The sequence below is a fragment of the Argopecten irradians genome, chromosome 2, assembly GCF_041381155.1.
Source record: "Argopecten irradians isolate NY chromosome 2, Ai_NY, whole genome shotgun sequence".
Taxonomy (NCBI): Eukaryota; Metazoa; Mollusca; class Bivalvia; order Pectinida; family Pectinidae; genus Argopecten; species Argopecten irradians.
In genome coordinates, this window is record NC_091135.1 from 43,873,875 (window position 1) to 43,880,919 (window position 7,045).

Below are 7,045 nucleotides of genomic sequence, written 5' to 3' on the forward strand. Positions count from 1 at the left end.
TTTTTCTTATTTGTAAACTTTAATTATGTTACAACAGTTAATGAATTTTACTTTTTTCGTCGATCCACTGGCGTCCTTCGTCACCCCTAGCATCCGCCAGCATCTCTCGGTATTCTCCAATCTTTTTTAATATGCTCTCTTGGTTTTTACTCATTTCTTAAACACTTTTAACACTCTTTCTTTTCTGTCAATGATCCATATTCTGTCGCTCTTGAAGAAATTTTACTATTCAATTTATGCCATTGAGGAGGTTCGCTTTTTGGCTGCGGGACAGGTTCATGGTCGCATGGCAAATGTATGGGGTGTAATTCTGTTACATGTATATGGAGTTGAACTTTAACTGGACTTGACCATAGTTTGAATTTCCACCTTACCAACTGGAGATGCTCCTGCCTCATTCCAAAAGGGATCCATAATTAGTTTTTTCTCACCCTTTTTGCAATCTGTATTGTTTTTGTTACGTCAGGAAAAGATCTCGTGTAGGTTGTCTCAACCCTAGTGCGATGTTAATAGTTATCATCTGTTTACAACCGAATTTTACCCTTTTAGGATAATATCTAATATCTACAGAAGTGGATATCAATCGCATCACAATTAGTGCAATTAATTACTTTTGTGATATACTATCAGTCTTTCTTACGTTTGTATAGAATTTTGTAGATGTTTGTAACTTTTGCATTTTCACGACTTTCTGTAAAAGCATATGCTGCAATTTCATAAAAACCTATAATGAAACTTATGGTTTTATTTTACTTAATTGTTTACTACAAAAAGTGTTTATAAACGTCAAAAAAGAAGAAAAAAGAAATGAGCCCCCGATTTGTTGTGTTGATATTGGCTGTGAGATGTTAATGTCATGTTATACTCTCTTAATCTTACCTCTGTGAAGTTGATTTCTAGTTCCTAGTTCCTTATTCCATCACTTATACGATTCCCTGATTACGTATTCGATTCCCTGATTACTTATTCTATTTCTTCTATTTCTAGCTACTAATTAACATCAGAAATAGTTCAAAATGCATTATTACGCACCACAATTATCTACTTGACCTTTTTAATTACTCATTAAGGACCCATTACTTAATCGATTCCCTGATTACTTATTACTGATACCGGTAAAATGTATCACTCTTCTGCGTAGTCTTCAGTTGATCGTGCTAGTAATCTCAGGTATACAGGTATTGTACTTGTGTGATATTAGAGCACATTTGTACGTATTTGTGTGTGATAGTTGACCATGCGAGTACCTGTGTGTGATAGTTGATCACATGTGTACTTGTGTGTGATAGTTGACCACACGTGTACTTGTGCGTGATAGTATACCACACGTGTATTGTGCGTGATAGTATACCACACGTGTATTGTGCGTGATAGTATACCACACGTGTACTTGTGCGTGATAGTAAACCACACGTGTACTTATGTGTGATAGTATACCACACGTGTATTGTGCGTCATAGTATACCACACGTGTACCTGTGTGTGATAATTGACCACACGTGTACTTGTGTGTGATAGTATACCACACGTGTATTGTGCGTCATAGTATACCACACGTGTACTTGTGTGTGATAATTGACCACACGTGTACTTGTGTGTGATAGTATACCACACGTGTACTTGTGTGTGATAGTATACAACACGTGTATTGTGCGTCATAGTATACCACACGTGTACCTGTGTGTGATAATTGACCACACGTGTACTTGTGTGTGATAATAGACCACACTTGTCATTATCGTCTTTCCAGATTTATAGTAATTAATGAAGATAATAATCGTTCTCATTTGTTAATTCCATTTATTCCGGAAAGGATTTGGCTGGCTGTTTATCGAACATGGATAGTAGATCTACTATATTTTCCACATGCAGCTACTAGCCAATAATATATATATTTATTTGAGAATCGCTTTTCTTTGTTCCGAAATGTTTCGGGTACTGTATAATGATAGAAGTCCAAAAAACAATCACGAAAAAAAAAAACGAGGGAAAAAATAAATGGAAATTTTTCGCCTCGAAAATAAGTTGATATACAGAATATCGGTGTCAGCGAGACAAAGGTAAACAACCCGGCGATTTACTTTAGATGCTAATCATGCTAAACATCTCCTTTTTAATAAAAACATCATTTCATTTTCGCTTTATACTACATTGTTAGATATTATATGGCAGCCAACAAAAAGACATGTACGGATAGAGTCCAGGATTATCTTACACAAGGGGATGAAATTTTATTTGTTCTATCAAAATTATCATCATAACGAGATTTGCAAGACGTACTTAATAGCAAAGATTGTTACAGGAAGCTAAAGATGTATGCAATATTGATGGTTTCTCAGAGTAAGCAGTGGTTTATTGTCCATTTCTTCTCCGGAACATGTCATCACCGGAAATGTCTCCTTCGAACCCCCACAATTTGGTGCAGATCTTTATCATATTACCAAGTATCATAAAATTACCATTTTACTGAGATACTAGATATGGTTTGTTTTCATGAAATGTGCTTATGTAAGTCTGATGTCTCATCACAACTACCCTTTCACTTTCCTTTCTCGACCCTAATTTCCTCCACATCAACATCTAAATAAATACCCAGATACTACAAATGATGAACGTAACAAACGGAATTTTAGTTCCAAAATATGTAGACCGACACGCGGTTCATCATCTATGTCACCCTTACATAGGCAAACTGATTACAGTAGTAATAGGTAACGTAAAGTGAACGATATATTAACCCAGCCAAACATAATCAGCATCCGACTCACGCATTGTACCGTATACATTAACGTGTTACTGTTCCTTCTTTACTACTTCTCCAATAGTTGAATTCCTTCTACCAATACGCACAAAAATCGTCTGAAAAGGTCAGTTGTCCACAGAAGGACATTGCATTCTCAATAAAATTTATTATCATTAGATGGACATTCTCCGATCACTGATCGATGTCATTTATCTATAGAAAGGCGCTTTCTGATAAATGATGTTACTTATGAATAGGTGAACGCTGTATGTCTCCAATAGGCAGATTTTGTCGCGGTGTTAGCGACATTACTGGCAGTGGTTTCTGTAAGATTAAGAAAACAAAATAATAAAATGAAAACAGCACCATATTTTTCATACAATTAACCAATAAGCAGGAGAGCACTGTCAATCACGGGTGTTTTGAGAGAGATTAAGATCGTTTGCGTATGCAAATCTATCAAAGAAAACGTCGTGAACAATGAATTGACATTATACACATAGAGATATTAATGAAACAGACGGGATGGATATGTTCTGGGCTCTATATCGTACGTTAATTCTCACCTTCTTTCTGTTCCTCCAGAGAGATGTAGCAGTGTACAGAAACGGATTGATGGCAGCATTGATCGGCAGTACAGACACCATCACCCAGGCATAAACCGAGTCTGGGATGTCAACTCAGAAACGTGATACAACACCTAAAAAATAATGCATTATACATAGATATATCTACAATTCCATTCAAGACATCCGAATACGTCTCGGTCAAGTCATTTTCAAAACAACAATAATTGCATCCGATTTCTGAATGCCTTCATTTTTTCAGTTTTTGTTTTACAGTTTGTGATTTTGGTATTAAGCAATAAACGATACTTTATATGTTGAATTGAATTTAATTAAAAGCTGAAGACGATTTGAACAAACAAAATACTTACCCATAACACCTATGGGAAACCAGCAACAGAAATCGGTCGCCACCACAAAGAACAGAGTCCACGCTACAGTCATCTCCCTTTTCCGTTTCTGTGAAGAGGCGATGCGAAGACCACTCCTCCTCAAACTTTTGCAAATACACAATTGACCTACAAAAATTGATACAAATATAAAGCTGTTTAGACAGACAAAAACAGCAAAGGAATACTCAGTCCCTGACTGTTTATTTCCTCTCAAGGGCAAAGCGAGACAAACACTTGATTGAGAGTAGAATTCATCCTTGAAGTACGACGGTACAGCGATAACAGGGATAGTAGCCAGTGTGCCAGAGACCATACAAACAAGAGCACTGACACCAATACAAACTGTTTCCACGTGGTGTTCCCTTGCGAAAGACGAGACAGCGGGAACATGATGGCAATAAGTCTGTCTATCGTCACCATGAGAATAAGGAAGGTCAACATCTCGCTGGATACACTAGATAATATAGTAGTCTGTGGTACATAGACTACTGTTTCTCCATTTGTGGTCATTCCATGCATATTTCCCGTTGTAATGAATATCAATGACTCCTATTATCAATAGATATATACCCATGAGCATATCCGATACAGCCAAGTTCATAGTGAATAGAGAGTAATTTTTTTCTATGATACCTTTGTCAATGAACAGTCGATACATTATGACGGCAAGGTTTCCACCTAAAGCACATAATCCAATCATCCAAAGACAAACCTTCAATACTGTGGAACTCACCAAGGAAAAACACGAGGAAATAACATCGTGTTTTGATTTACACAGATCAGCCCATATTTTACATTGCCACAGGGGTAGATGTGTTTCTATGCAGTTTGCTTCTTCAACTGACTGCGGCCTAACACAACACATGAAAGGGACATCAGTGTATAACTTCCTTAAGTTATATTGGCCCTCAAACATATGTTCTGTAACTTCTAATGTATTACCCACGATATTCAACTGGAAAAGATTCCCTGGCAAGCGTGGTAAATGTGTCAGTTTATTGTAGGACAAGTCTAGCACTTCAATGGTAAGAAGAGATGAAACTGTTGCATTCTCAGGCAGATATTGCTCGTCATCAGCAACCATTTTATAGAACACTTTGTAAGGCAGAAATGATATTTTATTGTGATGTATATGTAGGGTAATTAATGCAGATAGTCCAATGAATAGGTCAAGCGGAATCATTTCTATGGCATTGCTGGATAAATCGAGGTACACCAACTGGTGGAGTCCACGGAACAGATTATTTGGTACAACTTTTATGTTATTGTTGTTCAGGTATAAAGCCGTTAGATTTGATAGTCCATCGAAAAGATTAGCTGGGATAGTCTTAATGGTATTTATCCCTAAATGGATGAGGGTAAGTTCAGATAATCCATGGAACAGATTATAATGAAGAGCATTTATTTATTGTACCATAGATGCAATGTATTATGTTTACTGAGTCTATTAAACACGCCAGAAGGAACAACAGATATCTTATTAGAGCCTAACAGTAGAGAGGTCAGTTCACACAAGTCATTGAAGACCATGTGAGGAAGCACTGAAATATCATTCTGATGCAGGGAAAGATAGATTAGATTCGATAAACCAGCGAAATGATCAGATAGAAGAACAGAAATCCCATTACTGGCGAGATCCAGATGTGTTAATTGATAAAGACCGCTGAACACAGTATGAGGAAGCATAGTGATATTGTTACGATCTAAGTAAAGTTCCTTAAGCTTTGAAAGTCCATTGAAAATAATGGATGGGAGAACCGATAGTCTATTTCTTCCTAAGTCGAGAATCGTTAGTTCAACTTGATCATTAAATATATTGTTAGGTAGTACCATAATTGCATTTCTATACAATTTAAGAAGGGTGAGATAAAATAATCTATTAAAGAGTTCTGGCTGGAGAAACGATATCCTGTTTTCATATAAATAAAGATGGGTCAATAAAACAAATTTGCAGGAAGAACCGTTATTTTGTTATTATCTAAGTAAAGTTTTCTAAGTCTTGAAAGCGTACTGAAGACGTTCTCTTGGAGAACCTCTAGATTGCATGAAGACAGCTTGAGAGACTTAAGGTTTGTCAGATTATTGAATACGTCAGATGAGATGTTGATGCCCTTATTATCAGACAAAGAAAGGTTTTGAAGTTTAGAGAGCCTGTAAAACACGTTGTTAGGGAAGACTTGTATGTTGTTATGAGACAGGTGTAGATCGGTGACTTCCGGTATACTGATAAACACGTTTTGTGGGAGACCGGATATGTTTCTTCTGCTCAGGTTTAGCGGAACACGGCGAGGCAATGGTGAACAGGCATGGACCTCCATACACTGATGAGGTTCTGGAAAATAAATTTAAATGCTAAAAATATTACATATTGCCGTCAACATTAAAATCTAGCTGATGAATCAATAATGAAATATCCCATTCAGTGTAGGTAAAGTATTACTAAATATCTATTTATAAGTATTAGAATGGTGTTTTTCATGATAATATTCCAGGGTCTATACTCTAAATTATAAACTCATCAGGAACGTTTGATGTATATAATAATAAAAACAACAGAAAACAAATAATGATAAACGAATAAAAAGTGTTGACATCTTTGATATGGTCAAGACTTGAGCTGCTCTCCTGGACAAGAAAAATGATATAAATTAAAGATAAATAATTTATTTTACCATATTTGGGTTGTGTTTCCAGATCTCGACAGTAAACACAACATTGGTATTCTACAAGACGACTTTTCCGTGGTAATGGACATCGATTGTCTTTGGTTTCTGGTTGAAATCCTGCAATCAAGTAACCAGACCAATATGGTACGAACACTACATGCATGTGTCCAGTCGATAATGGTATTATTATAATTATTGATTTTGTTTGATGACATCTTTTGCAATTGTAAGTCAATATAATGTGAAATGTCATACAATGATATTAATAATAAAATAATAAAAAAAACTAATGTTATACAGGTATTTGTAATTTGTTATATGTTGAATGTTGATTCGAAGTCACATGCGATATCCGAACGGGTGTTTGCCAGCTGTCGATCCGTCAGACATTTTAACAAACGCTGTATTAAATCAGAATCTCACTGTAATCTGAGCCGAATATCCTCGGGCTGGCACTAGTCACTGTCATCTGAGCCGAATATCCTCGGGCTGGCACTAGTCACTGTCATCTGAGCCGAATATCCTCGGGCTGGCACTAGTCACTGTCATCCGCTAACGTAGACAGTATTTATATAATATTATCAAGACTAGATCATACCACAGCAGAAGAAGTATTTTTAAATATTCAGATAGAGGTAAACCTTTAAGTAGTATTCATATATAATTAAGAAGAGTTAA

At 36.2% G+C, this 7,045-nt stretch overlaps 1 pseudogene; it reads right to left on the reverse strand.

Annotated features, from left to right (window-relative positions):
• Positions 1 to 2,986: 2,986 nt before the first annotated feature.
• LOC138316652 (G-protein coupled receptor GRL101-like) lies at positions 2,987 to 6,836 on the reverse strand (annotated as a pseudogene).
• Between the last annotated feature and the right edge of the window lie 209 nt (positions 6,837 to 7,045).